Source organism: Panthera tigris, chromosome D4, assembly GCF_018350195.1.
Source record: "Panthera tigris isolate Pti1 chromosome D4, P.tigris_Pti1_mat1.1, whole genome shotgun sequence".
NCBI lineage: Eukaryota > Metazoa > Chordata > Mammalia > Carnivora > Felidae > Panthera > Panthera tigris.
Genome location: NC_056672.1, coordinates 27,429,529 through 27,452,891, shown reverse-complemented (window position 1 = coordinate 27,452,891; position 23,363 = coordinate 27,429,529). Strand labels below are relative to the sequence as shown.

Here is a 23,363-nt window from a genome sequence, read left to right as displayed (position 1 = left end):
CTCCATCTTTGTTTCGTTTTGTTCACCTCTTTCATATCGGAAAATATGTTGAAGAACCGTGCAGCATACATTTTCTTCTAGAAAGTCTTTTTCCATAAAGGGGAGTGTCTGTGGAGGGTCACCTCTTCTTTGAAGCCTTTCCTCATCATTCCTCTCAATTTGCCCCAACTCAGCCATGCCACCCAACACCCCCAGCAGAATTAACTACTTCCTCCATTTCAACCCCCATTTACCCCGTTCAAACCTTTACCATAGCTTAGTGAGGACCATGAGGCTTGCAATTAGGAAGATCTGGATGTGATTTGTAGCTCCTGCACAAACCAGGTGCGTGTGTTGGGTTTCAATGTGCTTATCTTTAAAATAGACATCACAATGGGACTGACCACAAGGAATTATAAAGGTCACAAGAGACAGACAGTGCTTGTAAAGAAGTTAGGACAATGCCTGGTGTGTGAAGTGCACTGTCACTACAACCATCGATGGCAGTGATCCGATAATTGTGCTGATTTCATCGTCGCTATCCCTACTGTTTTGGCAATTTCAATAACTTTTTGCACTTCCTTGTTCATGTGTCTTTCCCTGCTAGGCTGTCTGTAAGCCCCGTAAGGACAGGACCTTCCTAATGTTGATGGAATTTATGAATGAATCACTTTCTGCCACACTTAGCATTTTCAGGGTTGTTGCTGTTGTTGTTGCTTTCTACATTCTTGACAACTTACAATACAGGAGCAATCAACAAATGGCAGTTTAGACTCAGTTCTGATCTTGCTTTTCTTGCAAGCTGTTTGTCCAGTCAGTGTGACACGGATAGATTTGAAATTCAAAAAAAAAGTCTACTGAACTCACAGCCAAGGGAGGAGAACAGAAGAACTTTGAAGAAGAGCTTTAGTTACAGTTAAGAAACATTATCTAACCCTCAGTAATGAGAACCGTTTACCTAATACTTTTGATCTGAGTTGTAAGATCTTCAGATCCAATTCATTTTACGATTTTTTTTATGCCTATTGGTAAAATCTCATGGAATCTCACTGAAATTGGATTTAAAGGCACACTTAAAGGTTTGATGCGGGGCGCCTGGGTGGCTCAGTCAGTTGGGCGTCCGACTTCAGCTCAGGTCACGATCTCGCGGCCGGTGAGTTCGAGCCCCGCGTCGGGCTCTGGGCTGACGGCTCAGAGCCTGGAGCCTGCTTCCGATTCTGTGTCTCCCTCTCTCTCTGCCCCTCCCCCGTTCATGCTCTGTCTCTCTCTGTCTCAAAAATAAATAAACATTTAAAAAAAAAAAAGGTTCGATGCAATGTATGAATTTCCTCTGTAACACGTGCTTAACGGAAGCTTCTATTTGACAAGTTCCTCACTGCTTCCCTAGGGGGCCTGTATATTAACAACTATAACAAACCTAAACTGTATGATTAGCACGTGTTTACTAAATGACAGGCCCTTTCTAGATGCTTTACATATGTTACCCATAATTCTCAGAGAAGTTCTAAGAAGCAGACATCGTAAAATCAGTAACACTTCTGGTTGCAAGTAAGAGAACATTTGACTGGAGTAGCTTAAGCATTAATCATCATATGATAGGAAGTATCAAGATAGATAGATGAGTTCCAAGGACTCATTCGGCAATTCCAGAATGTTACCAACGTTACCTTCAAGCTCTTTCTAGCCATCCTGTCTGCCATATTTAGCACATTGGCTTCATCCTTGTGACTGTCGCCTCATGGATTCAAGATGGCTGCCAGTTAGGTAGGCATCATGTCCACCACCAGCAGCCCAAGTGGGAAGCAACAGACAAATGTCTTTCTCCTCCTGAGGCTCTAAGACTCCCCTTTCCATTTTTTGGTCAGAAATCTGTGTTATTTATGCCCACCCCAGAGCACTCACTGCTGAAGGAGAACTGCTTTTTACTGCTATCTTAGGTCAGTTAGAATTTGTCCATTGGGCGTGGATCTTCCCTGAGACTGAGAGATCTCTGCTAGTTATCTGAAGCCAAAAATCTAAGTTCTGTTTGTAAAGAAGAAAGTACTAAGTGTCTGTTGGGTTAGAAATAAACTACATCCCAGTTATTACCACCAATTTATAGCTAAAAAAGAGATCTCAAAGAAGTTACGCAGTATCTTCAGGATTACACAGATCACAAGCGGCATAAAGGATTTCCATCTTCAACACCACTGCTGAATTAAGGGATCTTGAAAATGTCTGAGGCTTGAAGGAAAAGAGAGAAACCTCTCGTGATCAGGGCATTCCTGAAAAAGCAAAGACAGAGAAGATTCAGGAGAAAAGTATTTTTTAGATGCTTGCTATAAGCCTGGCACTGTGTTATTTACTTTGTCTCAATAAGGCTTAGAGCCACTGGTTTTACAAAGGTCTCAGAAGGGTTAGGTAATTAGCTCAAAACCACACGGTATTTCAATGTGGTACAGTAATTTGAAACCAGGCCTCCTAATTCCTTAGCCCATGACCTTTACAGGTTGCCGCCCTATCTTTTTGCATAAACACACAAAGTAGGATCTCTGGAATCAAAATGCACACCATGATCTCGAAAGTGTGAAATCAGGCAAAAGATTGCCGGGAGAAAGGAGGGAAAGGATAGGTGGTTGCCTGAGAATCCCTTTCTCCCTCTAATCTCCTGGTCTTCTGTCTTCGGTTTACACTGACGGTCCTGATGCCCAGTGAACGGGTCCCCCAGAAACAACTCTGCTTCCAATAATTTCCCATAAACCTGGCACAATCCAAATTTTACTTATTTAAAAAGAGCCATCTGTCTTCAGCCATGTGAACCAATTGGTGGCTGTGGGGTGGGGAGTGGGGGGCTGGTAGAGTGACCCAAGTCACCTAAATTATATGGTAACCCTTGCCTCCTGTCCTGACAGTCTGCCGCTGAGATGTCATCTGGGTTTGAAAGTGGAAATTAATTTTGAGCTGAGGCGTGTTGATAATGACTTCTGCAAAGCTCTCGCTATCATATGCAATTCTCTGAGTGGAAATTCTCTAGGACTAGGGTAATGTGAGGGATAAGAGGTTCAAAAAAGAGCCACCATCAGAGTATCTTTCGAGAAGTTTTTATCGGGGGTAAGAGTGAGGAGAAGTCTTCCACATCCCAAGGCTTTGTAGATATGTAAATGTTTCGAGGCAGGTAGCATCGGGTTTGAAATCCCAGCGTTGCCACGTACTGGCTCAGAATTATCAAGTTATTTAATTTCCCTGGGTTCTTTATTTGTCTAAACAAGATTGACAGGACTGGTCACAAAGCAAGGCAAAGCTCAGAACCTTGCCTGGCACACAGCAGGTGCACACGGCCATCCCTCCCCCGGGTTCCCTTATGAACTGGCGTATTTCCACCCATGTAGACCAGCACTAAAAAGCGGACCTGCTCCAAGGCCATGAAGAAAAACAAGGGAAATGGAAGGCCCCTTTAACATTTGGTAGTGATCACATACGAGCACCCGATGTCATAGGTCAGATTCTGACATTACTGTGAAGGGAAGCCAGTTGCCTAGAAGTGGAAAAACCGTCCGGCAATTAAGAAAATTTATAGATATTTCTCCAAACTCCTTGGGGCCTGGTTTGGGGGAGAGGGGAAGACAGGGTAGCAGTATGTATTTTATCAAAGCTCATATAAATCCAGATCCAATTAGAATCACTGCTCAGAGATGTGGAAAACAAGGAGACAAAGGCCAAAGAAATATTTTGTGAGATGTTTCTAGTTGGGACAGCAGGCACCATGCTCTCTGGGTTTTTTGTTTTGTTTTGTTTTTTCTTCCTCTGTCTGCTCGGCCTAGCCCTGGGGGAGGCTCATCCTCCCCTCCCTTGTTTTTTTATCTCCCGGCTCCAAAGGATAGATTTGAGACACCTTATTTTTTCACAGACTTAGTTTCTCTCTCTAATCCAGAGAGCAGATGTTTTGGATTCTGCCTGGGAAGAAAATGCCCTTTCTAAAATATCTGTCATCTTTCTACCTATCTATCATCTATTTGTCTATTGTTTACATTTCTCCCTTTCTCTTTCTCTCTCTGTCTCTTTAAAACTTTGCACAATTTAAACCTATGTTATCCAGGGAATGTTTCTATTTGGGGTTTCACGTTGGTTTCATTTTTCCTTCATTGCATAGATTTCCAACTTAATAGAGAATGGCTGGATACTGTAACTTTTTGGCAACAAATAGAAAAAAAAAAAAAAAAGGCAGTTCTTTTCCAGGACCAAGTTGTTTGCCCTCTTTGTCTTGATGGTACCTGACCCCCCTGGGAAGGGTTGGATTTCTCCACATCCATCACGCCCACAGAGGCCATGTCAGGAGTCCAGCCGGGCCTCTCCCCGCCCATCTATAGCTGATTATTCAGTATATTGTGTGCTGAACACCAGAGCCTGTGACGGCAAAGGTGCATTCCTGTCAAGCCGCTCAGGACACTAACCCTTTTGTGAGCCGACTCTTTTCTTTCGATCCCATATCTATGACCTTCCATCGCTGTTCAGAACCATTGCAAGTGTGAGCTTGTAAGGTATCACTTTTCCAAAAATTTTGGCCCCTAACCACTGGCATTCAGATATGAGTAAAAAGATATGTTGGTAATAAAGCCAAGCATAACAATTAACGCATTAGGATTCCGAAGTGCATTTTGCAATACCAGATCATGTTGCGGCTGATGTCAGAGCTTACATGTTGTTAATCTAATAAAAGTGCACAGGGATTTCTCCAAACCTTGGCCCTGCGTATATGAAAATGCTAGCGGACCATTTAGCGTTTTGCTGGCGCTCATCATCTGCCATCTTGAAAGGGATCTAGCTTGATTTCCATCCTTTTGAAAATTCTCTCCTTAGCTGAAGTCAAGTTTAGATAAGTCCTTAAAGGGGCAAAGGTTTAGCTGATCAAAATCAGAACGCTGTGTGGGCTTGGAAATTCCCTACAGGCACCAATGCCAGTATCTGGGCTAAGAGCTTGGAGAAAATGGAGGGATGGGCCAAAACGTTTTCATCTCTGAGATTTGTAATTTTTCTTCTGAAATGAAGAAGGCAGTCTTTGCTATCACACGTGGGGAAAGCATGAAGCTGGCTAGATTCCCTTTAATGCTTTACCCTACGTAAGCTACTTCTGAAATGTATGTCATATACAGGCAGAGTATGAGGGGTTGAACACTCGACGCCTGAAAGGCCACATAATAGGGTCACATGGAGAGGGTGTGAGACAGTAGAGTGGTGGCAGTGGAGACAACCAGAATGAGCATGCTCTAAGAGGTCAGCCGCTATTCCACCCTTAAGGATGCAAATGTGACAACATTTTCTAAAACTTTTTCCAAGAAAAGCCAGAAATACTGACACCTAAGTGGAATCTTTGAATGTTTGCAATTAATTCAAAGTTTTCCCCCAAATTCTCTATGCAGTCAAGAGTCTGACTGCTGAATTTGGCCCAGAGGATCTCAGGTTTTAACCTCTGCAACAGACTAGGACTTGGGGATTTGTCTCTAATGGAACAATTCGGAGGCTCTATGAGCAGAAAGTTACAGCGACCTTTTCCCCATGACATCCTGGAGAATCTGTCACTCAGTCCTTCTGCATGCAGAAAGATCCAAGCCGAGGGCTGCTTACCCACAACGCAGCCTGTGGGCTTTCCAGAACAGTCAGCACACCTTGGGGGTTGCCTCAATTGCACAGTTAATCATTTTCCATGGATACTGTAACAAATTCCCACAAATTTAGCAGCTTAAAACCATACAAATGTGTTACCTCGCAGTTCTGTAGGCTAGAAGTCTGACACCAGGCTCACTGACCTAAAATCAAGATGTGGACAGGGCTGCGTTCTTTTCTGGAGACTCAAAAGAGCATGTTTCCCTGCCTTCCCCAGCTTTTCCTTGACTCTTGCCCTTCCTCCATCTTCAAAGCCAGAAGTGGTGGGTGGAGTCTTTTGCATTAAGGCACCACTCTGAGCATGCTTCTGTCCTCACATCTCCTCTGACTCTCTCTGCCTTCTCTTCCACTTTTGTGGGTTCTTCTGATCACCACGGGCCCACCTGGATAATTCCCTGCTGTAAGGTCAGGTGATTAGCAACCTAAATGCCACCTCACCATGTAGTCTAGTATTTCACGGCGCCCAAGATTGGGATGTGGACATCTTTGGGAAGCCAGGATTCTGCCTTCCAGAAGGAGAACAACCTATGGAGGTGCAGGTGGGAGGAGCTGAGGTTGAGGTTCTAGGATGGGTGAACCACAGGCTTTTAGCCTAAAGGAATCCACTTACCACTGGTGATCTGGGAAGCGTCCTCCCACAATGGATGACAACAAATTCCTGGTGACTGAGGATCTGCTTACGTACCTACTCTGAGGGTTGCTAGAGCCTTTGCTTCTTCTTTGTCATCGTTGCTTCTCTTGAGTTTCGGAACCATTGGTTGGTTCTGGAGTATGCGAACCAGTGCGCAAACAGCCATAAATGGCGCGAGAATGCCATCAAAGGCTAGACATGGTGCCGAGTGATCTCCGTGTCTGCTTCAAATGCTGGGTTTTCTTGGAAGTGTGCCATGGCTTCACTCACCTGTCACCAGTTCTGTATCTCATGGGGCATTTCAGGATAATATTGAATTCTTTTTGCATTGGAATCACAGGAAATTTTCTTCAACTCTATTTCTCTTCCCTAATCTTCTGAGGCTCACTCTTGTCTTACGATTTAGCCACTCACTTTGCTCCTCTGCATGAAAAAAAGGCGTGGGTAACAAATGTCAACTCCTGTCTACCACCAAAGGCTTAACTGGGTTCCTTTTTGTCCGTCTGTTTCTTTGTTTGTTTTTCACTACACTTTTATTGAATGGCTTCACTGTAGATCTGTGTTAGGGCTGGGGTGGGAGACTAAGAGAAGATTCCAGAATGAATAAAATGCCCCCTGTTCCTCACTCCCTTACCACACGTACAACTCAGTGAAACAAGTGACACAGGAGAAAGGATGGCTGGGTGGAGAGAATGGAGAATGTGCCATGGGTGCTGCAGAGGGAACTAATGAGTTTCAAGTTGGTCTCATAATCTGTTCTTCTGCCTTGAAATATCAGGTCAGTGCTATAATTGAAGGGAGTAAATATTCCAAGTCAGGTGGCGAAAGTTAAAATTGGGATGGGAGGTCAGAGTCAGTGCCATGAGCGAAGACATGGGGGTGATGGAGGTTGGGGCTTCCTTGGATGTAATCCCATTTTGCACAAATTTTGGCTAATGCCTTGCTGCAAAACAAAACAAAACAAAACAAAGGAAAACACTTTATAGTCATAAATATTTGCCAAGTTGTGAAACTCAAGAGACAAAAATATCCTATGAAAATACAACCACCAAATTGTTAATGTTGGTTGTGGATGTTGCGTATAGCTCATGGTATTGCAATTATTTGAAAAGAAACCTGTCTTCCCCTCTAGGTAAGACTTTGAGGAAAAGACAGATTCTAATTTATCCTATGTTTCCAAACTTGAGTCAGACTTAGTGCCTTGTACAAACATGATTTGAATTCTGCTCTGTACTACTTTGAATTCCATTCTCCTTGCCAACACATGACATCACAAGAAGGTGGTGGTAGCAGAACTTTGGCTCCCATGACCTTCATCTCCTCAGGTTATGTCTGTGCGTATATTATGCAATTAAGATTGATAATAAGCTAATCTTAAGATGGTCTATCCTGAATTATCCAGATAAGTCTATTGTCATCACATGGGCCCTTGAGAGCAGAAGAGAAAGACAGAAGCAGGAGAAGAATCAGAAGAAGAGATGGACAGCATAAGGAGATTCATGCTGTTTCTGGTTGTGAGATGTAGGGGTCATGTTCCAGGAATGGAGTGGGGAGTGGCCTCCAAAAGCTAAAGTTGGCCCTGGCCAGCAGCCAGGAAGGAAATGGGGACGTCAGTCCTAAAACCATAGGAAACTGAGTTTTCTGTCAGTAACTCAAATGAGCTTGGAAGTGGATTCTCCCCCAAAGTCTCCAGAAGGAACACAGCCCTGTTGACACCTTGATTCTATTCCAATGAGACCCATGTCAGAATTTTTACCTACAGAAGTCAGAGGTAATACATCTGTATTGTTTTAAGCCACTAAGTTTTCAGTAATTTGTTACAGCAGCAATAAGAAACTAATACAAAAATCAATTGTAGATCCCGGAAAATCATTTATGTAACCACTACATACCTGGTCTCTCTAAAGAGAAGTATTTCCTCCCTCATCTTAGCTACGGAGCAGCTATTATCTGTTCCTTTCATATGGCACCCCTAGCGTGAGACTCCTAATTATGGTAGCCCCATTTCCTCATTGGTGTCTTATCTGAAGGAGCTGATTGGAATTCCTTCAAAGTAGAGACCAGGCATTAGTCATCTTTATCTCTTGATGCATAAGGCTTCAGAGAAGCCATTTGTTTCTGCCAAGGAGGTGTCGAAAACCCATTTGGGAAAGAGGTGGGAGTAAGCCCATCCAGGCTTGAGTTTCAGACTTGAGTTTACAGTGGGAAATCCGACACTCTGGTGAGAGTGCCAAACTCCAATCCACCAGGAAGGACATTGTCAAACCCAAAGGACAACCAAAACAGGCAGAGAAGCTACCCTAGATATCTAGAGTCAGGAAATCAAGGCAGGTACAAGTTGGTCAGGAGCAGTGTGAAGGAGCTAGATTACCTAAAACATCTGCTGGAATGGGAGATTGACCTTAAGAGCCTGCTGAGATGTGACCGGCCTGATTTAAGACATCCAGGGAAGCATGGGTGATGTGTGTCCAGAGAATGCCATTTCCCTAGTTGGCAAGTGGCAGCCATCTTCTTATTACCAGGCTGGCATTGAGATATAGCTTCCAGCCAAAGTATTAACTCTAGCATTCTAGAGATTAACTCCACCCACCCAAAAATCTGAAGTCCAAATTTACTCCTAACCAAGCTTGGGTGGGCCTTGCGTTACCTCACTTCATTCCATAATTGAAGTCAAAAGTTTCAAAAATAATATATATCCCGTCCCCCCCAACCTTACCCCCAATGCACATGCACTTGGCTTTAACCTGGAAATTTCAGTTGTACAGCCGACCTTCCATTTGGATCTCGGCTGACCCTGAGAGCCCTGGTGGTTCTCTTTCAGAAAATACATATCATCCTCAAATCAAACTTTTCAGCTCACCAATCCCAAGTGGTAGCCTCTCCAGCCAAGTCACCCTTGGAAACATATTTTAAACTCTTTTAGCAGAGAGAACTATTTGGATCTTTGCCTATTTTGCAAAGGCTGAGCATCAGATTACACACTCAGAGCTTCTATTTTTTTAATATTATGTGTCTGTACTATTTAAACATACATGGAAAATAGTATTTTTTTCCCAACAAACTAAAGCTTGCTGGCGCCAGCTTTGGTGACTGTGACCGTTGTATGAGTCGTGTCACTGGGCCACAGTTAGAGGCCTGAGCAAAACAGTCTGAATTCACAGAATGGAGCCAGATCGGGACATGGAATGTGGGCCTTCCCTCTGCTTTTCTGGAAAGTGGGATAATTACTGAACTTAGAGAGACTTTCCATTAATTACTCAAATGTCACATCCTGTGTCTCACGGTAGACCATGGTAGGCCCTCAGATACTGACATATTATTCTCTTTATATCTGCAGAGACTCTTTTTAATTAGACAAGTTTTCCTTTCACTAATCATTTTTTTAAATTTAAAGAACATTCTTAGCCCATGTATCTAAGCCACGTAAGCACATGTGCTTGGGGACACTCCACGTTTCAAAGGGAAAAGAGAGAGAGATTCTTTGAACACATTTTCCAACAGTCTCAATTGATTAAGAGTCTCTTTTTCCTTCCGTGTCTGTGAATAGTTTGCAAATGCTGTGCCCAAAGTCTTTTACCCCTAGATTCTATATGGCAGTCATCAGCATGGACTTCACTTGGGAATTGGTGGCCATTCGAACAGTTCCACAGTTCAGGGAGGAAAAGGGAGTGGAATAAATTAACAACACAAATAATATTTCTGAGGTTTTTAAAACCAGTTAAGCGAACACGTTACTTCCAACCCCTTCAGATGAATTATTGACATTCTAAATTCTTTTTTTTAACGTTTATTTTATTTTATTTTGAGAGGGAGAGTGAGGGAGAAAGAATCCTAAGCAGGCTTCTCGCCATCAGCACAGAGCCCGACACAGGGCTTGATCTCATGAACTGGGAAATCGTGACCTGAGCTGAAATCAGGAGTCGGATGCTTAACTGACTGAGCCACCCAGGCAACCCATAATATTCTAAATTCTAATAGTACATTTATTATTTTGCTTTACTGAGCCAGACATTTCAATTTTCCCTGCTATAAAGCCCCTTATTAACACAGTTGAAGTTATTGTATCTACCTGAAGTAAGTAAAATTACATATCTTAAATAATTGGGGTTTTTTTCTTCACACTTTCTGTTTTTTAAATTTTTTTATTATGTTTATTTATCTTGAGAGAGAGAGAGAGACAGGGTGTGAGTGGGAGAGAGGCAGAGAAAGAGGAAGAATCCCAAGCAGGCTCCAGGCTCTGAGCTGTCAGCCACAGAGCCCGACGCAGGGCTTGAGCTCACACACCGCGAGATCATGACCTGAGCCAAAGTCAGATGCTTAATCGACTGAGCCACCCAGGTACCCCTCTTTGCACTTTCAACCAGCCTTTCACTTCATTTAGTGATATTTGACTCCATCTTTAATTACAGTAAAAAGCTCTTTGGCTTGCTTTCTCCCTTTCTTTCCACCAAGAACCCTGTTTTGACTTCTAAGGGCCTTCAATTTTCTTGATAAGTGTTGCAAATTCCCCTGTACCCTCAGTCCCACCTGCTAGGCCAGATGTGTCTCATATAATGGCTACAGAGATGGATAGGCGATAGTCCATTAGACCAGCAAAATCTTTCTGTGCCACACAGTCCAGCTGACGTTCTCAGAAAGTAAGCCTTCCTGGGGCACCTGGGTGGCTCAGTCAGTTAAGCGTCTGACTTTGGCTCAGGTCATGATCTCACAGTTGAAAAGTTCGAGCCCCGCATCAGTCTCTGTGCTGACAGCTTGGAGCCTGGAGCCTGTTTCGGATCCTGTGTCTCCCTCTCTCTCTGCCCTTTCCCCACTCACGTTCTGTCTCTCTCTCAAAAATGAATAAGCATTAAAAAAATAAAAGAAAATAAAGTAGGCCTTACTTGCTTGTCGCAAGTGCAGGAAGGCACTCACATTTTTGAGGCACCTACTATGTGACATTCCATGCTAAGCTCTTTGAATGAATTACCTTATTTCATCCTCTCAGCTCTCCTATGACAAAAGTACCCTTGTCCCGAGCACTTCTTTTTCTACTTAGAAGAGCAGAAATTTTGGCCGAAGACCATCTGATCCCAAAGGGCATGAGAGCATATGTAAAGGAATTGGTCCCTTAAATCCAAAAATATCTACCACATCCTTAAAAGAAAAGCAGAAACAACTTCGCAAGCCAACCACTGCAGGAGAACTGATATGTTGTTGAACTTAAGAATTTCTTACAAGTAGTACCATAGGCAATCATTGCAGTAAATAGCTTTAAGGAACATGATGATAAGAGAGCGAAAAACTCTTGTAAACTGAATATTCTAGAGATGCTCAGATGGAGATGAAGTCAGGGGGTTGTTTCCCTTTTCTTTCTTGAGAGCTCCCCAGGGGGAGTTATGTTCTGATCAACCCCTAAATGGGGGCAAGATGGTGAGTTAATTGCTTTACAGTAAGTCTGGCTGGGTTTGTAGTAGCAACGGGAGAAAACATCGCTAGGATCATCTTTAGAACTCAGAGACTCACCCGCATCCAGCCTCTCCCCCCACCACTTCTGAGTTTAGTGACAGATGCTGCTCCAACACGTTCCCGACATCATTCCCTCTGCCTGGGGAAGCCACCTCTGCTTCTAGGTCAAACGCCATAAAGCATTGTCCTCCAGGAGTCCTTCCCTGCTTCCTTGAACATGACATCCCCTCATTTCTGTCCACCCATCCACGTCCGTGTCTGTCTTGATGTTGGAATCTCTGGGCTGCATGTTTACTTCCTACTAGATGTCAAGCCTTCTGAAGGCAGATACCATGTCTTTTCCACGTGGCAGCCCCTTGGCTTCATTAAGTCATTTTGCATATTTTTGGAATGAATGACTCTCATTTGAACCCACTCTGAAGGTCCATAAACCCGTCTTTAAACAATAAAAGTAAGAGACATGGGGCGCCTGGGTGGCTCAGTCGGTTGAGCGTCTGACTTCGGCTCAGGTCACGATCTCACGGTTCGTGAGTTCAAGCCCCACGTCAGGCTCTGGGCTGATGGCTCAGAGCCTGGAGCCTGCTTGTGATTCTGTGTCTCCCTCTCTCTCTGCCCCTCCCCCATTCATGCTCTGTCTCTCTCTGTCTCAAAAATAAATAAACATTAAAAAAAATTTTTTTAAATAAATAAATAAAAGTAAGAGACAAACTGGCAAAAATGTTTCCCTTACTGATTTTTCATTGGACTATGGAATTCAAGAGTGCTGATGGAACTCTGTGTTTTGGGACCTCAGTTTCTTCATCTATAAAATGTGAGAGTGGGAATAAGGAACTGTAAGCTGTGTAAACAGCTGGAAAGAGGTAGAGCTCTCTTTTTTCTACTTAGAAGAGCAGACCCTTAATCTCTGGATTTGGTCCAGGTTTCCTTATATCTCAGGTTCAGTGGGGTTCTTCATAGCCTATCCTTGACTCTGTAGCCAAAGTCTTGGCACTGTGAGTCCCAGTAAGGCCTTTGAGCCCTAAGTCCACAATTCCAACATTGTCTTCGTGATTTCGTTTGAATAAATGGTCATCAGCAACATTATAATTCAGACATGAAACACTGGCAGATGAAGACTACAGATCATGCAGTACTGGAAACAATGAAAAGAAACACGTTTTCCTTCCTTCCTTCCTTCCTTCCTTCTTTCCTTCCTCCCTTCCTTCCTTCTACAGACTGTGGCTATCTATCCATCGAAATACTCTTGCGGTGTAAGATGCGATCAGGGAGTAAACATCCACAAAGTCCCGAATATAACTTCCAAATTTGTAAATTTTATCTTCGCAAAGGAAATATGTGTGATCCTAAGAAGAGTCCATAGTTATCAACGGTTAGACTCATTACTGTCTTCTAGGTAAAAAGAACGTATGGATTCAACCTACAAAGTAATCACAGGGAACAATAAAATACATCGCAAAACCAGAATCGCTGGCTGCAGGTAGAATTTCTTTAGGCCCAATTTTGTCTGACAACAGAGAGAAAAATGTGACTTCAGAGGGTATCATGACCAATTTAAAAGAAAGACTGCCCCCAATATAAAATCAAAGTATTTTACAAATGAGAAGATATTTTAACTATCTGAACTTCAGGCAGATGGAGGGAACATATACAGTGCACAGCTGTCTTTACGCTGCCCTTTTTGTTACTATTAAAGTACAGTAAAAGAGACTTATCCCTGTTGGAATGAGATATGTTCTTTTTTGTTGAAGAGAGTTACACTTTCATGATTTCCCACAAAACAGCTGCAAAAATACCTACAGTAGGGCATCTGGAATTCTTAAAAGTGGCTTGAGGATTTGTGGCTAATGAAACATTGTGAAATAACACTCACCATGTTGTAAAAAAATACCCTTAACCATTTATTGGCATTCTTTAAGACAAAAATGAAAGGTTCCCTAAGCATAGTTGCCTGGCTTGATTAGAAGAAAACACCAAAGTGACAAAGACATAGTGGAAATAGATGCCTTGCCAGAAATAGATCTTGACATAGTGAGACATTTAAATCTTTTTTAAAGGTTATGAAGAACAGTGTGGTAAAATTCAAATGTGATAGCTGTGGCTTAAAGCATTTGATCAGATTCTGGGGCATCATCAGTAATAACTTACATGTTCTTAATAAAATGTGGTTTCCTATGGAGACCAAACCCTGTTCCCAGAAAAAAAAAAAAAAAAAAAAAAAAAAAAAAGAGGGAGGGAATTTTCTTAAAGATGTTTTTCATTCTTACTTCTCACAAGACAGGACTATCAGAATGAAAGCAGTGGCCTGTCCATGAGAACTTGGGTAAAATAAACCACGGATTGTTCCATCTTAAAATGAAACATCTGGCTGATTTAAGAAGAAAACTGGCTTAATTATTCCTGAGTATCTAACAGGGAGAGGTTAACTTCAAGTTTTCTGTGTCTTTCCAGGGTGGACATGGAAGAAAAAAAAAACTGTAAAGTTATTTTTGACTCAAGAAAGTAGATCTGGAGGTAATTTAGTGAACACAAATTACCACTGACAAGGGAAGAAATAATTTATTCTCCTGGTGAGTCTTTTTATATGAGTGGGCTGTGTGGAGCTGTCAGCAGGGAAAAGGCATTGGATGGATTTAAAGATAATTGAAATCCAAGTCCAAAATCTTGCAAGATATCCAGGGTATCATATAAAGGTGAGAAGTCTCATTTCCAAACTGAAGCGTGAGGGGGAAGTTATGAGATATAAATTCAGGTGCAGGGGAGTTTACAGCCAGGAGAGAAACAGGTTGGAAGGACAGCTAACTCTGATGCATTTCTCCACAAATTTTTCTTTCAGCTTCACTTTTAGTATTTTTTTTTCCTGAGTCCCCAGTCTAAGGGTCTCTTCTCACCATAGTATTTACAGGTGTCTACTGGGAAGTCCTTCTTCCACTCTTCCTGGTGCTCCCCCGATGGCTCTTTCCTTCATTGTGGACTTTGGTCACCAGATAGACTCCACTTGGAAAAGTGTTGGCCCTTCTCTGATGGAATCAGGGGACGTGGATGGGATGGGACATTGATTTGATTCTGACCACGCTTCCCTTGAATGTCCTTTCCCCTCTTCTCTACTTGGGCATCACTCACCGCTGAGGAGCTACAAGGCAGTTACATCCTAGAAGCAGAAAGCTTATAACGGTGCTCTAAATCTGTCTGCTCCCATGGTTCTAGGGGAAAGCACCTATAGATGGAGGGGAAAGTGCCTTCACAAAGGGTTTGAGACTCGCTTGAGTTATGCAGCTTGACCACCCAGCCCACACTTCTCTCAACCACTTCTTCTAATCTTCATGGTGGGAGACTCCACATAACTTTTGGGAAAACCTAGTCCTCTTCCCAGGCTCCTCCTGGACTCTGGCCTCTTCTCTGTCCAGCGCTCTATTTCCTCTGGTGTCAAAGAGTTGCTTTCTGAGCGGTAGGGGGACTAGAAGGGAACTGTGATTGCTGGTCTTTGACATTTTAAGTCTTTGGAATGAACCATCTACCCCTTTTACATGATGGAGTCACTGTTGATTTGAACATGCATACGTGTCTCACAAGAATATACTTTATTTTTTTTTTAGTATTTATTTATTTATTTAGAGAATCCCTAGCAGGCTCTGCGCCCTGTCAGTGTACATCCTAACGCAGGGCTTGATCTCACAACCCTGGGATCATGACCTGAGCTGAAACCAAGAGTCAGATGCTCAACCGATTGGGCCACCCAGGCGCCCTGAGAACATACTTTAAATCACAGAAAGAGTATCACCTAAACTTATGAGGAAGAAGAAGCATTCTCAGACAGCTCCACAGTTTGCAAAACTGCCTCCTTCATGATGGAGTTGGATTTCACTGAGCACCATTAATGCCATTTCTTGGCCCTCAACGAATTTCTGCCCCTCACCTCTCTGTCTACCATCTACTAAGAGTAACGATATAACATTGATTAAAACATTGCTTCTTTTCCTTCAGTGGATGTTTCAAGTTTCCAAATAACTCAAATTCTTTTTCTTTACATTTATTTATTTATTTATTTTTGAGAGAGAGGGAGCAGAGGAGGGACAGAGAGAAAGGGTGAGAGAGAATCCCAAGCAAGCTATGCACTGTCAGCCCAGAGCCCAACTCAGGGCTCAATCTCACAACACTGGGATCATGACCTGAACCGAAATCAAGAGTTAGACGCTTAACAGACTAAGCCAGCCAGGTGCCCCTAGAGTTAATTTTCAATAATAGTGTGGAAAAGAAATGAATTACATAATTGAAATGAATACGTTTTACTGTATTTCAGAAGCTGTTATTAACTTAGGGGCTCAAAATTTTGACAAAGATGAATGCAAAATGCCCAGGTGGCTTTACAGTTATGCTGGCTAGCAAATCTTTAAAATGAGCTCTATTAGGGGTGACTGCGTGGCTCAGTCGGTTAAGCATCGAATTCTTGATCTTGGCTCACGTCATGATCTCACGGTTTCATGAGTTCAAGGCCCACATCAGGCTTTGCACTGACAACATGGAGGCTGCCTAGGATTCTCTCTCTCTCTCTCTCTCTCTCTGCCCCTCCCTCACTCATGCTGTCTCTCTCTCTCTCTTTCTCTCTCTCTCAAAATAGATAAACATTAAAAATTTAAAAACAATTATTAAAACAAAATAAAATGAACTCTACTAATGGGTATTTTTTACTTTTAAGAATAAAAACATTAATTCCTAGCCATGGTTTTGAGTTGTTTTGATAGATCATTCCAGGAATTATTAGGGAATTCTCAATTTTAAATCCCCTGAAAAAAAAAATACAGGTATTCATCACCCAATATTTGATTATTTTAGTGGGGAATTAGAGGTCTAGGTGGAGCTGTGAAGTTAAAACAAAGAATTTAATGTTGCAACATACTTAATAAAATTAATTCCGGGATCCACAAGTCACGAAATTGAGAGGGAATCTTCTAGAAGAGGTTATAAATAAAGTAAGAGGGCTTCTCATGAAGACAAGGCCTCAGGACTTGGACTGTGAGGTGTAGCCTTGTTTCCAATGGAAGGAAAAAAGCTTTACACATTCTTTAATTTTAAAAAAAGAGAACAAAAGGAAGCACTACAGAGAGGGAGAGAGAGGAGAGAGAATTTTAAGGGAGCAGTGATACATAGGGTTAAAAAGAAAGAACATCTGCTGGATAATTAGCAAATTCCTTCACAAAGAGAGCATTTAAAACTTTAAAGTTTTCAACGCCATCTAGACCACACTGTTTTCAAAAATACTGTGACTATTATTTTCCACTCTAACTTCAGTAAATTCAGGGACATCTTTAATGAGCAAAGTAGGGGAAGGAGTGAGGAAAAGTGGCTTTCTCTGTAACTATTATTTAAAATCTCAATCTATCATGACATTTTGGTATTTTGTTTCCAATGAGGAGGGGGAATTGCTTTAAAAATAATTTTCCAGGTTGCCTCGTTCAGTTTTGCCCTTGATTTGAGCCAAATTAACTTGATATCTGAAAGCACTACTTTTTAAAAAATGTTAGTTTTTGAAACAGAGAGAGAGACAGAGCATGAGCAGGGGAGGGACAGAGAGGGAGGGAGACAGAGAATCCCAAGCAGGCTCTGCACTATCAGCATGAAGCCCGATGTGGGGCTCAAACCCACGCACTGTGAGATCATGACCTGAGGCGAAATCGAGTCAGACGCTCAACCAACTGAGCCATCCAGGTGCCCCTGAAAGTACTACTTTTTAACAAACCAAACAAACTATATATTTTATCTACCTCAGTTGCTAAAGGGAGTTAAGGGGTGAATTGTATTTGTAATCGTGCAAACGTAACAGGAAGCTGGGAATGGTTGAGTCTGGATCCAGCAGGGTAATGGAGAACTGGTGGCCAATGAGCCCACAAGACTGTCTGATTTCAAAAAAAAATGGAGGTAAGATAGGCTTTCTACTTAATATTTTAAGAATGAAACTATACTTTAAGTGCAAAAGGTTAAGGAAATAAAGCCTACCTCCTATCTGAGCAGAGAAATTGAAACGAACTTGAAGTCCTACCACTCATCCCCAAAGGGCCAACAGTGTAAGAAGGGCTGAGATCCCCGTCCCTGAGGCAATAAGAAAACAGGAAGTGGAGAGAAGCAGGAAGTAGCTCAAGCAGCATGGAAAGGCCATGGGTTCATCCTTTATTCCTCCCTGATTCTTTGTAACCCCCTCCTTCTTTCCTTCCTCTTCTCTGCCTCTTCCACTCCTGTCTTCTCGTCATGCTTTCCTCTGATGCTGCAGTGGATCTTTGATGTCCTGCACCGAATCTGCTACGGCAATTCAACAACCTCTTCTGCTCTGAGGTCCGGCACCAGGGGGAGGTGTGAGTCCTGGCAGGGAATCAGGGGAGTGGAAGGGAAGCACAGTAAAGGCTTCTTGTTATTCCCAGCTCTGACTTTCATCTCCCTGAGGAATCAGATGATTTTAGTCTTGGAAAGCGCACTAGCTGACGGCCGCCCTCAAACGAAAAAATCAAGTTTTATCATAGAAAAAAGAATTTGCATACATGTCCTTTAGTAAGTCAAAGTATATACAACTATTCGGCCAGCACAGTTCATTTGATTATTCTAACCGGTGGCTTATTTGCTCGTGCAGATGTCATGAAAAGTTACAAAATGCTTTCACTTCTCCCTGCTTCCCTATCTTCCTCATCCTTGCTAGTGAATTGGTCACCCTGTGTGTGGACCTTGCAGGGCACTGACCTGAAAAAATATATATCTCTTTTACAGATCTTCTCAACTTGTTTGGATCCCGGCTGTGTAACAACAAATTTTCACCTATACACCTGCTTTGTGCATAGCAGATACCCACTGAACACTTGTAGAATTGAAAGAACCTCCATCCCGGATCTCACGAAAATCTTACATCAAATTCATACACATATCAAATAATTCCTAAGCTATATAAAAAATACCATAATTATAGCTGTCAAGGTCTAATCAGGAAAACGAAGGCCACTCTGGGTATATAAAACAGAAGGAATTTAATACCTTAAGTAGATGATAGAAGCTGAGAAGCAGAACTCAACATGGTGGTGCAAGAGATTGGCAAGAGCAGGAAGCTGCTGCCTCTCTGAGGCTGGAAGATTGGAGAGAAAGGTGGCATCTGAGTCCAAAGTCAAAGTCATAGGAGGCAATAAGAATCATGGCAGCCCAGTGGGTTCTGGAGGCATGGGAGAGGCATAGTGCACAGTGGTGGATTGTTGGCTTCGTTAATGTTAACACTGAGTGTGGGGGTGCCTGGGTGGCTCAGTTGGGTAAGTGTCCAACTTCAGATCAGGTCACGATCTCACCATTGGCGAGTTCAAGTCCCACACTGGGTTCTCTGCTGTTAGTACAGAGCCTGCTTTGGCTCCTCTGTCTCTGTCGCTCTCTGCCCCTCCCTCTCCCTTTCTCTCTCTCTCAAAAATAAGCAAACATTAAAATATTAACATTCAGTGTGGAGTAAATTCAGGAAAAAGCACTGTTGTTCCTGACACATTAAACCACGAGTGCTCAATGCATTTTTATGTCATGCACATACTTATATACACGTATATCACATATCAGGATGACCCAGGAGTCCCAAACAAGCCCAAGTGCAAAATCGAGAAGAGAGGCATTTGAAATGACTTCAAATAATTTTAGAGTTATTTCTCTCCAGGGTTGCCTAGCAGTCAAAAAGGATTACTCTATGCACATGTGATGTTGTTGGAATCATAAAACTGAATCAAAGGCAGTGAACTATTTAATCTTCATCCTCTTTAGAAAAGCAAAGTTTGGCAGGCCTGGGAACCCGACAGCCTACAGAATGCATATTTCCCACCGAGCCACTTTGCCCAGCCTTCTTACCAGTTCTGCAAGCTTATGGTGTCTGGCTTGTGGCTAGACCACAATTCTGACAGCAATTGGCAAGTGGGGGCTGTGCCAGCCTGACTTCACCATGATGATATCCCAGTTGGGTTACCGGTCTCAACAGGCTGATGTCAAAGCCAGCCCATTCCTCCAACCTGCTCGGTCTGCTGGCTAAAATAATTGGCCGACATTAAGCGAGGGACTAAAGACCAAAGGATTATTTTAGGCACCAGAAGACTAGTTTCACGGTACCGGCTGCTCCTAAGTAAGCACCTTCGACTATGTCACGTACAGGGAGGCAAGATTTGGGAGCCAGACAGATCTAGCTCCAAATCCCAGTTCTTTTGCTTACTAGTCATGGCACTGGGAATTTCAAGTCTCACCTGTAAAATGGAAGAAACGAGGTTAAGGTTAAAGACATGGTCCACATGGAAACCCAGGACTCTGTAACAGAGGGGATGCGTTCAACCAATGACCCTACTGCCACTGTGAATGTTAAGTAAAAAAGAATCATTGATAATAATGATAATCCAGCGGCTCAATCGATTCAGCATCCGACTCTTGACTTTGGCTCGGGTCATGATCTCACGGTTCGCGAGTTGGAGCCCCGCATTGGCAGTGCAGAGGCTGCTTGGGATTTTCTCTCTCTCTTTCTCGCTCTCTGCCCACCGGCCACCCCGCTCGTGCCCACTCTCTGTCTTTCAAAATGAATAATAAATAAAAGCTTTAAAATAAATAAATATTAATAATGATAATCCAGGAAGGAGATAGTTTACAAGATGAAATATTGGCTCAGCCCCTGAGATAAAATTACAGTGTAAATGGCCCAGTCAGTTGTCCATGTGTGTTTAATTGCTGTGCGCTTTCCTCGCTGGGGACAAAACTGTCCCCTAGGCTCCTGATAGGGCAACTGACACCCAAGACTAGGTTTCCTGCCCTTGCAGATAGAGGTCCTGGTCCATGAGGTCAGCAGCCCCTGCAAAGGAACATTCCACACTGGTTCAATAAATAGGAAGTCATTAGCAATTGCATTGCCCCTGATTTCATTGCTACTGAGAAAAACCAGTCCTCAGAACATTTTACTTTGGAGGTGCAGCTTGTTCTGTAATGGCTGTAAATGACACGGACGTCCTCCTATTTGCAATAGGACTTACGTGGAGACGGTAAGACTGCTGTTGCCAATGCCATCCTCTCTGGCGCTAAAATCTAAATATTTCCCTCCCTGTCTTTGTCCTTAGCCTACTGGTATTTCTTCCACCACCTGAGTACTTTCACACACACGTGAATCGCTCACCACGAAAGGAGACACACTGAATCATTTGTAGCACAGCATGCAACAGGCCAGCCCCCAAAACGTGATACCCACCCGTGAAATTATTTAAAGGATTTTGTTATTTCAAAATGTGAGAAATCTGTGCACGAGGAGAGTCCAAAAATCCAAGCAACTGCTTTTCTCTCAGGGGGCATGTTGACATGTTCGGCAACAATTTCCCAAACACGATGTGATGTTTGAAGTTCTTTTCTATCTAGACAATGTGTGTGGTTTAAAAATCACATTGGTGCAGTATGTGTTCTGAGACTGGCTTAATGTTAGGTGACCAGAAATAAAAAAGCACGTCCTTAAAAATTCCCTCTTCCAATGCCTATCTTCTGCAATCAAGGGGGTTCGTGCATTCCAACTTTACATTTTTTTTTGCTCTAACGCCCTGTGTGGCCTTGCTCAGTTTAGATTTGAACCCAGTTCAAAAAAGCATAAGTCCAGGGAAGCATTGTGCAAGAGCCATGTTTACGCTGCATTGCACATTCTTAGCAACACTCGCCGTTTCGTCCATAAACATCAATCTACATTTTATGAGATTACCAATCAACTTCTCAGAAAATATGACAAATTTAAAGGCAAAAGTAGAGAAAATACTAAATAAAGAAATGCCTCCCCAAAAGTTTATATGAGACAATGAGCATGATGCATTGATCAAATCAGTGAAGCAAACATTTGTGGAGTGTCTACTTTGGGCATTTCACTGTTGCTAGGTGCTCAGAGGAACACAAAAGTGAGCAAGACTCTAGGCCTTCGCTCAGAAAAATCATATTGTAGTACTGAGGCCTTTGTTCCCCCGAGGCTTTATTGCATCCAACTTCAAATTATCAGTCAGTAGGAAAATCACTGTATGGTCTCTACTGGACCCTATAAAGAAATTTATCTCGGAGAGCACAGTACAACTGATGAACTGATGAATTCCGTTCCAAATGATCTTATTAAGTTTTTAATTTTTTTTTTTTTACATTTCTTTATTTTTGAGAGACAGAGAGAGACAAAGCGTGAGTAGGGGAGGGACAGAGACAGAGGGAGACACAGAATCTGAGGCAGGCTCCAGGCCCCGAGCTGTCAGCACAGAGCCCGACGTGGGGCTCAAACCCACGAACCGTGAGATCATGACCTGAGCTGAAGTCAGACGTGTAACCGGCTGAGCCACCCAGGCGCCCCGTGATCTTATTAAGTTTTAAAGATGGGTAAAAGAAGTATATTTTTGTTAAATAGTTCCTCAAATTTCTTTATATTTACCAGTGGAGATTTTACGACTGTAATGACAAAAGCTAACGCTTATTGAGTACTTACTACATGTCTGGCATTGACTGACCTCTAAGCATTTTATATGTGATCATTTTTTTTGTTTCCAGAATAGCCTTTGAAATGGGGTTCCAGTTATCTATTGCTATGTAACTAACCAACTTAAACTTAATGGTGTGAAAGAACAACCATTTGTGCTCACAGATTCTGTGGATCAGGAATTCAGACGGGGCATAGGAAACCAGACGCCGAAGACTTGTTTTGACTCCACAGTGTCTAAGACCTCATCTGGGAAGATTTGAACAGCTGGAGGTGTCCTGACCAACTGGTTGAGGGCTGGAATCACCTGGATGCTTCTCTCCACACCACACAGGTCCGCTACCCGGTGGGATGATTTGAAGAGTGGACCCATGAAAAACTGTGGATTGGGGAACCTAGACTCATGTGATATCTCCCACAGCCTGTGTGTGATATCTCTCACAACATCACAACTTCAAAGTCCTTGAATTTCTTACATGGCAGCTCTGGATTCCAAGAGGATGAGTTCTGGCGAGCAAGGCAGAAACTAAAGCACTATGTATCACCTAGCCGTGGGAACATTGCTTCCACCATATTCCATGGGGCAGAGCAGTTGTTACCTGCTTCAGAGTCAGAGGGAGGGGACATAGACTTGCCTCTGGATGGAAGAAGCGTCAAACAGTTTGTGGCCACATTTTTAAAATGCTACAGATTGTTGTTATTACCTGCATTCTACAGATGGGGAAAATGAGTCACGGAGATGCAAAGTAGCATGTCCAAGACCTATTAATCTAACCCTCCCAGGTACTATTTGGTCCTCACGGGCACTCAGCAATATAATCCACATTCCTTGTTTTTATCTCCATTCTCTTCTCGCGTTCTCCCTCAAATTCACTCTAATCAAGTTTCATCCACCATTGTTCTCATCAAGGTCACTGATGACCGAAATCTTGCTCTACCCAACAGCCACTTCTCCCGTCCTCATCTTATGGCACTAGGAGACTCATTAATTGTTTCTTCTTTCCAGAGTGCTTTTCTCTTTGGAGTCACACTCTCTTGCTCCCCATCGTACTCTCTGGTGGCTCTTTCTCTCTCTAAACACGCTCCTTTAGGGAATCTCCTCCAGTGCCTTGATTCAAAACTCCTGATTTGACATTGCAATCCCAATCTTTCTCTAATTTCCATGTGTGTGTGTTCATTTGGTTGTTCAATGTGCACCACAAACTT

At 42.8% G+C, this 23,363-nt stretch overlaps 1 long non-coding RNA gene across 1 annotated transcript; it reads left to right on the top strand.

Moving 5' to 3' along the window:
• The first annotated feature begins 7,562 nt into the window (after nucleotides 1–7,562).
• Nucleotides 7,563–23,006, top strand: LOC122233148. Its single transcript, XR_006210628.1, has 3 exons — nucleotides 7,563–8,021; nucleotides 14,144–14,262; nucleotides 22,323–23,006. It is a non-coding gene; the product is annotated as an uncharacterized LOC122233148 (long non-coding RNA).
• The last annotated feature ends 357 nt before the right edge of the window (nucleotides 23,007–23,363 follow it).